Source organism: Myotis lucifugus, unplaced genomic scaffold (assembly GCF_000147115.1).
Source record: "Myotis lucifugus unplaced genomic scaffold, Myoluc2.0 scaffold_67, whole genome shotgun sequence".
In the NCBI taxonomy this organism is placed as follows: Eukaryota; Metazoa; Chordata; class Mammalia; order Chiroptera; family Vespertilionidae; genus Myotis; species Myotis lucifugus.
The window spans coordinates 1156609-1167081 of NW_005871115.1; the positions used below are offsets into that span (position 1 = coordinate 1156609).

At 36.3% G+C, this 10473-nt stretch overlaps 1 pseudogene; it reads right to left on the reverse strand.

Annotated features, from left to right (window-relative positions):
- Positions 1-1154: 1154 nt before the first annotated feature.
- Positions 1155-2488, reverse strand: LOC102431994 (annotated as a pseudogene).
- Positions 2489-10473: the final 7985 nt, after the last annotated feature.

Below are 10473 nucleotides of genomic sequence, written 5' to 3' on the forward strand. Positions count from 1 at the left end.
GGGAACACATATATCTCTTTAAGGTAATGATTAGTTTCCTTTGGATACATACCAAGAAGTAGAACTGCTGGATTATATGGCAGTTCTATTTTAAATTTTTTAAGAACCCCTATACTTGTTCCACAGTGGCTGCACCAATTTATAATCCCATCAATGGTGCGCAAGAGTTTTGTTTCCTTTTCTCTACATCCTCACCAACATTTGTTAGCTCTTATATTTTTTGTCATGCCTATCCTAACTAGTGTGAGGTGATATCTCATTGTGGGTTTTTCTAAATAAAACAATATTTTTCAATTACAGTTTACATTCAATATTACTTTGTATTAGCTTTAGGTGTGAAACATAGTGGCCAATCACCTACTTTACAAAATATTCTCCCTGATATTTTTAGTATCTATCTGGTACCATACATAGTTATTATAATATTATTGACTATACTTGCTATGCTGTACTTAACATCTCCATGACTATTGTGTAACTATCAATCTGTACTTCTTTTTTGATTTTTTAATGCAGCATCAATTTATTACTAGTACATTTTAATCCTTTTAAAAAAAACCCACTGAGGTACATTTGACAGAACACTACCTGATCAGCATTATGAAGATCATTGTAAACAGGGAAAGGGTGAGGAACTGTAATAGCCACAAGGAGTCTAAAGGGAAATGACAACTAAATGAAATGTTGGATTCTGATGGGATCCTGGGACAGAAAAGGGAGAGAAAATGTGAATAAAGTATAATAATGCATTAGCATTGGCTCATTAACTGTGACAAATGTATCACATACTACTACTATAAGATGTTAACAGTAGGGAAACTGGGTGTGAAGTATGTGGGAACAATCTGTACTTCACAACAATGCTGTACATTAAAAACTGTTCTAAAATACAGGTTTTTTGTTTTTAATTAAAAGAAGAGAAAGAAATGTCATCAAAATATCCTATGAGGATTTATTATAAAACGTGCCAGGTGAAGCAGGGTTCCTTCAAAGCAGCCATGGGAGAAATTATGATAACTTAAAAAGAAAACAGTACACTGAACTTTCCATTAACCACGCCTGATGGGGAACAGAATCCGAAGGCCAGGCGTGAGCCTTGTATCTGCAGGCTGTACCCAGGCCCAGGCGTGCTGGGAGTGTCTCTGCAGAAAGATTCATTTCATGTACTTACTTTGCTGGTCAGCCAGGATTTTGGCCGATGACTTGGCATCATAGAAGAGCTCGCTGATCTCCTCAAGATGCTCTTTCTTGATGCTGTCCTTCCTGTTGATCTTAGCAAGCAAGTTGGCCGGGGTCAGCAGTTGCACCAAGTACCTCAAAGTGGTCTTGGTGCCGATCTCCCCCAGGTGGTTCAGTGCCTCCTCACTTATGTTGATTCCCTCTATCTGACAATTTTAATGAATTGTTTCATTTCCTGCGGAGTATACAGCATGGTTCTGATGATCATCATTCTGTCCAGAAGGTCGAGGGGGATGCCATGAGGAGAGGTGATACCCTCAGTACCCCTGATGACACAGTTGCCTCGGTTAGATGCAAAGATGACGCTGGGGGCAATAGAAGACTCCAGGGCCTGGTGCAGGTAGGTGAAGCACTCGCTATCCAGCATGTGGACCTCATCAACTAAGAGCACACCTGGGACCAGCTCAGCAATGCCCTGATCAATGTACTTGTTCACCGCCTTGTTAATCTCCCCTCGAAGTTTGTCTGTGATGTCTGTCCTCTTTGGCTTCATTAACTGGCCCAGCATAGACAGGATGTCTTGTCCCTCCTGGGGCCTGGCACTGGCCACATCCAAGTCATGCCAGGTCACATCCTGGATGATTTCTTTCTTCTTGTGCACATCCCCCTTTGGCAAGGGGACGTGCTCTTCAACTTCAAGGTCAAATTCTGTGGCATAGGTATCACATCTGCCCTGCCTCTTCACAGCTCCACTGTTGACTTCAATGTAAATCACTTCTCCAGCCTCCACTCACTCTTTCTGCAAATTTTCAAAAATGCTGGGGTCCAGTTTCAATTGTTTGGTTCCTTTGGCTGTTTTGAGTCCTATGATTACATGACGATTGGTTTTACCATACCCTCCCATGGGGTTTCTGTCTCATACCGGGTTAGTTCTTCGACTTCACCTTCATAAACCTCCTTGGTTTCCTTTATCCACAGCCCAAAGGCCCTGTGGAAGCTCATCATCACTTCTGTCTTCTTGATCTCTGTAAACTTCACTCCCACGATGGAGCAGAAAGGCACCTTACTTCCCAGCTCCTGAGCAATAGTGAGAGCTAGAGCTGTCTTGCCAGTTCCTGGAGGTCCTGCCAACAAGACAGCTCTTCCAGCCATTTCCTTGCCTTTGGTTAATTCTACTGTCACACCACATGCCTCTCGCACATGCTCCTGGCCCAGGAGCCCTGAGGCCGCCTGCTTGGCCAAACCCCTTCACGTGGCTGTGGGAGGCGATGCACTGCGTCTTGGTGGTGCTCTCTTCTTTAATCTTCATCTTGTACTGGTCGGGAGCCAAGATGAGCATGGAAAACCAGGAGTGAGTAACCCACGCCCTGAACCCCAGTTACCATCCCAATCTGTACTTCTTAATCCCTTCATCTTTTTCATCCAGTACCCTAACCCTCCCCCCTCTGGCAACCATTAGTCTGTTCTCTGTATCAATGAGTCTGTTGAGTCTGTTTCTGTTTTGTTTGTTTTTATTCTTCCTTAGTTGATTCCATATATAAGTGAAATCATATGGTATTTGTCTTTCTCTGAGATGCAAATGGTAAGATTTCATTCATTTGTGTGTGTGTGTCTGTGTGAACAGGTAATATTCCATTGTATATATGCACCATAGTTTTTTTTTTAATCTATTCATCTATTGATGGGCACTGGGTCACTTCCACAGCTAGACTATTGTAAATAATGATGCAATAAACATGGGGGGGTGCATATAGTTTTCAAAATAGTGTTCTAGACTTCTTCTGATATATTCGTGGAAGTGGAATTGTTGGGTTGTAAAGCAGTCTCATTTTTAATTTTTTTAAACACCTCCATATTGTTTTCCACTAATCTGCATTCCCACCAACAGTGTACGAGGGTTCCTTTTTCCCACATCCTCGCCAACACTTGTTTGGTGATTTATTGATGATAGCCATTCTGACAGGTGTGAGGTGATATTGCTTTGTGGTTTTGATTGCATTTCCCTGATGACTAGTGATGCTGAGTACCTTCTCAGGTACCTACTATTCATTTGTATGTCTTCTTTGGAAAGTGTCTATTTAAGTCCTTGCCATTATTTAATTGGGTCATTTGTTTATTTGCTTATTGAGTTGTATGAGTCTTGTGTAGTTTAGGTATGAATCCCTTATTGAATGTGTGATTTGCAAATATCTCTTCCCATTCCATAGGTTGCCTTTTCATTTTGTTGATGGTTTCTTTTGTTGTCTACAAACCTTTTAGTTTTATTTAATCCCACTTGTTTGTTTATTTTTTACCTTTGTTTTTGTTGTCAAATCCGAAAACTCACTTCCAAGACCAGTATCAAGAAACTTATCTCTTATTTTTTCTTCTAGATGTTTTATAATTTCAGGCCTATACTCAAGTCTTTAATTTATTTTGAATTGGTTTTTATGTTTGAGTAAGATAAAATCTGTAATTTGAATTTAAGAGATTAAACAACTAGATTCTAAATTTTTTAAATTTAATAAATTAATGTTAATTAATGACATGGGTAACGATATTCCTCTTTGCACATAAAGCCATTTTTAGACCTGTAAAAGTTCACACAAAAAAAAGCTTTATAATTCTGCTTCACAATTACTATCTCACCAAAAATAATTAAAACATTTGACAATATAAAAATATATGAAACAATCATGTTTAGACATTGGAAAAGAAGCACCACTGGGCTAAATCCCTGAGACACGAGAAACCAGTGAACTATGTCCTACAATACCCCAGCTTTTTGGATGTAGGCAGTTTCCAGAAAAATGTCTGGTGGTTTGTCTCACTAAGTTTGGAAAACAGGAATTAGAGCTTGTGAAGATCAAATCATTTAGAATTTGTGGCGCAGAACACAGGGGAGGAATGAACTGCACTTAGAAAGAACACTGAAAAATTTAAAAAGAATAACCTTGAGGCACTGGTTGGATATTATATGTGCATATATTAAAGGAAACTCCCATAATCTAAGAAAAGAATCACTGGCAGGCTGATCACTAGTCAAAGCTAACACAAGCTGAAAGTAGTTTGTGTTCTTATTGATCTTAGTAGAAAGGACTTATAGTATAAAAAAATAAAATAAAACATTGGGTAGACATGTCACAACTTAACAATTGGGGTTGAATTAGTCCCAGAGGGAAAGTCTATGTTGGACCTGTTCAAACAAAACTTAAAGTAGGCTTGAATGGATCAAGCTCTCACAAGTTACGTATCTATGTACCAGTACAAAATCCAACACTCTTTAAAGTAATTCAATAAAATCTAGAAACAAACAACATAAAATTCATAATCATCAAGCATCTAATAAAACATTATCAGGCATGTAAAGAAGCAAAAATATATGAACCAGGCCAGGGGAAAATTCAAGCAAATGGAAAGGGACCTCAAAATAGCAGAGATGGTGAAGCATATAGATTTGGGCATTAAAACAGCTCTTACAAATATTGTAAACATGTTCTAGGATGTAAATGAAAATATAAACCTACAAAGAAAAACTAAAGCTGTTTCCCCTGGAAGAATAGAAAATCCAAACAGTGGTGAAGGTCAGGGGGTGGGGACCAGGGGCAGGCTAACAGGGATTAATGAGGTAAAAAAGGGAACATATGTAATACTTTCAACAATAAAGATTTAAAATAAAAAGAAAATCCAATTGAAACTTTAGAGATGAAAACTGTAATTAATATGCAGTATGGGATTAAAACAGATTAGACACTGAAAAAGAAAAGGGAATTGAAAGATAAAGTAATAGAAACCATTCAAATGAAGCACAAAGAGAAATAAGACTGAAAAGTAAATCTAACTATGGAAAATATCAAATGGCCTACACATGTAATTAAAGTTTCTGAAGGCACAGGGGTGGACAAAATTATATTTAAAGAAATAATGCCTAAATTATCTGAAAATTGATGAAAATCAATAACTATACAGATCCAAAAAGTATAACAAGCCCTAAGGTAAAATATTAATAATAATAAATAAAGTAAACAAACAAAACCAGGTCAATATTTGTCCAAAAAATGGTTAAACACCAAAAATAAAAAGAAAATCTTAAAAACAAAGTGCAGAAAAAAGGCATCTTATATGGAAGACAAAAATAAGAATCACAAAAGCAACCTTATTTTCAGAGACAGGGCAAACTAGAAGACAATCAACAACATCTATCTATCAAATACTGAAAGTAAAGAAATATCAATCTAGAATTCTATTTCTACCAAAATATCACACAGACATGAATACAGCATGAAGATTTCTTTTCTCCTCTTAAGAAGTGCAGATATTAAAAAATAATAATAATAAAGAAAATTTAAAGGGAGTGTTTTGAGCAGAAGAAAAATGATGCCAGTGAGAAATTTGGACTTCCACACAGAAACAAATAGTGTTGGGGATGAAAAAAATATGTGAGTAAGTATAAAATAACTTTTCCTCATTTTAATCTATTTAAAGAATAACAAACATTTTAAATGAAAATACTCTATTAAGGGATTTTACTATATGGCAACAATGGTACAAATGATGGGAATGAGAAATTATAGTATTTTTAGGTCATTATGTCACATATGTAGCAGTATAGTATTATTTAAAGGTACACAATGATAAGTTTTAAAGGTGTATGTTTTAAATTCTAGATAAATCATCCAAAACATTAATAAAACAAAGAAGTATAGTTAAGAAGGCAATAGTGGATATAAGTAAAATCATAATTACAATTCAATTAATCCAAAAGAAGTAGAAAACATTGAAAAAGTAATATAGAATAGATAGAACAAATATAAAAAATACCAAGATAGCTATAATTAGAAATATCATATTGAATAAAAAAACAAGGAAAACTATATTCATAGAAACCCACTTTTGGCTCAGTTGTTCTGGCCCAAATCTTATTATGTATAAAAATACTTAGAATATTGATTAATAGGTTCTATGGCTCAATTTCTTCTCAAGAGATATTTTATGGAATAGCTTTTGGGTTCCATCATGTTCAAACTTTGTTGTCAATAATTTTTTTGAAGACATAAAAAATAAAAAGTGTGTCACATCATGCTAAGCTGAGTAGCTAATGCCACATAGTCAAGTATGATAGAGTCAAGATTAAAAATAACACTGGGCACCAACCAAACTGAAATATTATAAGAATAAAAAATGAAATTCTGAGATAGGTGCAGGGCAGGTGAAAACTGGCTTATCAGTAGAATATCATTAAAGAACTTGAGATGTGCATTAAAATTTAACATTTGCCATGAATGTATAATCATGCCTAGAGTCAATTCCTGGAACAGGAAAGAATGGTAGTAGGAAATGGTGACATCTTAATATCTGTATTTTAGTTAATAGTGTCACACCAATATTAATTGCTTAATTTTGAATAATGCACTGTGGCTATACAAAATGTAAAATATTAGAAAAAGTGTGTTGTAGGGTACAAAAGAACTTCCTGTACTATAAAAGAATGGACAAAAGTAGGTTTACAGTTGTTCATATGGAAATACAGTAATTAACTCTGTTTCTTGTATTCACAACTTATGCCCAGTCCTGTATTTACTACTCTGCTGTACTCTAAAACTATTTAAAAATAAGAAGTTAAAAAAGGTAAAATGTATCAATAAAACAAAGTGACATGTAAAATATCACAACAGTTATTTCACAATATAGACGTAAATTCTCCTTGGTAAAGGAGCAAGTAAGTTGAGGAATTGGTGAAGTTAATGGAGTACTTGCTATGCAGCAAGGTTTTACGTGGATTATTGCATTCTATTTTCACAATAACCATTATAGTTAACTTATTATCCTCATGATTTTACAGATGAAATTAAGTTAATTTCTCAGAGCAGTAAGCTGCAAATCTGGGATATAAAACAAAGTTTATCTATAATAATAAGAGGGTAATATGCCAACTAGACCGGACATCATTCCGGACATCCTTCCTGATCAAGCCTGGGCTGGAGAAAAGCCACCCAGGTCCCGGTGCCTGTGGGCGGCCTGAGGGAAGCAAGCCTGGATCCCGGGTGCCTGTGGGCAACCCAAAAGAAGCCAGCCCAGGTTCCAGGTGCCTGCAGGTGGCTGGAGAAGGGAAGCAGCACGGGTCCTGGGTACCTGTGGGAGGCTGGAGGAGGGAAGCAGCCCAGGTACTGGGTGCTTGCTGGCGGCCAGAGGAGGGAAGCAGTCCAGGTACCGGGAGCCTGCTGGCAGCCGGAGGAGGGAAGCCTGGGTCCCAGGTGTCGGAGGGAAGCCGGTGCCAGCAGCTGGTGGAAAGAAGGCCTACTCTTGCACGAATTTTCGTGCATCATGCCTCTAGTCTATATATATATAAAAGTCTAATCGGCAATTATGACAGGTCGACCGAACCATCAGTTGACCGGTTGCTGTGACATGCGCTGACCACCAGGGGACAGACACTCAATGCAGGAACTGCCCCCTGGTGGTCAGTGTGCTCCCACAGCCAGCCACCTCCCACAGTCTGTCCTCCCAGCCAGCCAACCACCCGGGGTCCCTCCCCACCTCTGGCTGGTCCCAATTGGCAATGATTCCCTAGCTAGGCCATGGAACCCCACCCATGCATGAATTCATGCACCGGGCCTCTAGTAGAGCTATAAAGACCAAGATTTTCCCCCAACATGGTAGCCTCTAGTGTTACAATTTGTCTTCTGCACTCTCCTTAAGTTTTATTTTCATTTATGTTAATTTTAAGATGGGTATTAAAAAGTAGAGTGCATTAGGAGAATAATCAGAATAATAAGGGGGTAAAGAAACAGTGAGGTTTATCCCAAAATACAAAGAAGAAAAAGAGCCCCAGATGCCTGACTCAGTTGCAGCATCAACCTATACACCAAATGGTTGCAGGTTCTATCCCCAGTGAGGGCGTGTGTAGGAGGCAAAAGATCTCTCTTTCTCTCTCTCCCCACCCTCTCCCTTCCTCTCTCTCTTGAAAAATCAATTAATTTTTTTAAAGTAGGTACATGAATATATTATAATTACTATTGATAAGCAAGGCTTTCATTTTTTCAGAAAGGATCCATACAGATTTTATGAGAGGGGTGCATATTTTATGTTAAGGGAAAATAAGCTTTTGCATTAGGTCATTTAATAAAATGAGCTTCTTTATGAAATCCTGCTTATGTAATGGTATTATTTAAGTATAGGCAGGATGTGTTGTTCCCCAGGGAGGTCTATCATTTTCAGAAGAAATAATTCATGCAAAGACATGATGGTATAAATTGCACTGAATATTCAGGAAATAGAAAATACTAATGGATAGCAGGATTACATATTCTGGTACCAGTGGAAATTGTTCAGATATTTTGCTGTCACAATAAAAGACTGATAAATATATTGCCATTCTAACTAAATTCTGTTATAATAACTTGGAGTGTTGTTATAGATCTGCTAAGTAGTCACTTGAAGTATTTTTACAAAATTTGGTGATAGGACTGTAAAATCCAAATTAAGAAGTAGTTTCAGCTAGTTCCCTTGCAAAAGACTGAAGGATAAAAGCAGTACAATAAAAATTAAGCACTTATTATATACCAACTGTTATGCTTGATATATTTTATGTAATCTATGAATTCTGATTTTTACATAATAAAAATGTAAATTTCTACATAAATGCATAACAGCACACATAAACTCTACCTTGTCATCAATACCATTTTTTCAATACTATTTACTGGAGATGTTTTCATTAGAAAATTTAGGAATCTAAGAAAATATATGAATATATACCAGCAAATGAAAGCATAATATTCTACATACTATTTTACATCTTGACTTTTAATTTAATAAAAGAAAAACCATGTGAAGTTAGAAAATCCTCACAACAACAATATAAGGTAAATATATACCTTACATACCTCCCTTGGCAAATGAAGAACATCAAATGTTTGGAACTGAGGTGTAAAGTAACTTGCCCAAGGTCACAGCTAGTAAGTGGCAGGCAAGGGTTTGAGAACTAGCAATCTTGACTTCAGAGTCTGTGCTCTTAGCGCTTCATCATAATGTCTTAGGGATCTTTCTTCATCCAAAATAATTGTAGCTTTAAACATTGTTTTTAAAGGCCATGTGACTTCAGAGAAAAATAAAGAATCCTTTTGCAAGTAATTAAATGAGCATTTAGCATTATTGTCAGCATTCCTATGGTAGAGTGGGAGGAATAATGAGATAGCAGCCAAGAAGCTTATCAAGTTACCTTCCTAACTTAGTTAAAATTGTTTTTAGTTAACTCTAACTTCTAACTTAGTTAAATTGTTGAGGCAAGCTCTCTCCATACACTTTATGAAAATAACTAGGTTGAACAAAAAGTCTCTCAAGTTGTACAATTAGGATAGTGGGTCAGAATGCCCTTGCTGTTGGTTGGTGTGATTTCTTTTTGTTGTTATAGTAGTTATCACAATCAACTTGTCCAGGCAATATGAAAAGTCTGTTTCAATTTAATCCCATTGGCAGACTTTCCAATGTTCTCTTTCCCTTCAGATGAGGTCTTTAAAGCAAAATCCTAGCTACATAGTGAGAAATTGTAGTGAAAACTATCTTAAACATCAGGGTTTTTTTGCTACTTGAAGGCTTTAAGGAGACAAGAGATGCTTATGCATGGCTCCATTAAAATATTTTGTCAAACATTTAAAAAAATAAATCCCAACTTACCTCTTTCATCTCCAATAATACCTATCATACCAATTCTCTTTGTTTATATAATATAATGTAGTTTATGTTCCTTTTCCTCTGCAAAAATGATAATGACTCAAAGGGTACCTTAGGAATCAGTTATGGTGAAGAAAATAAAACTTTATGCATAATATCATAGTTATATAATGCTTATTGCTAAGGCTGACTATTCTCACAAAGCCTAGCGGATTCCCTTTCCTGTCTTCTCCCGAGATGGAAAGATTGGTAGGCATTTCACAGAGGAGCAGAGGAAAGAGAACATTTTTCCAACTGTCACTATCCACGTCTTACTTAATTACTACCATTTTTAATAAGGGAATGCAAGTTATTCTTTAAATTGAAATTTTAAAATTTTGTACCTTATACTAAAACCCTTGAAATGCTGACTTTTAAAAGGTTTTACCCTTTCTCTGCATTCTGTAATATTCCTTCTCTGAACATATATTACTTTTCTAGTGAGAAACAAGCACCACCTCACAAATATTTTAAAGTAATTTTTTTAAGTCTTATGTCCCATAGTTAATAAATAGTTCCTAAAATGTATATTTTTGCCAAGTAAACTGCTATGTAATCTCTCATAAGCACAATTATGTTTTCATTTTTATATTAAATTTAGTA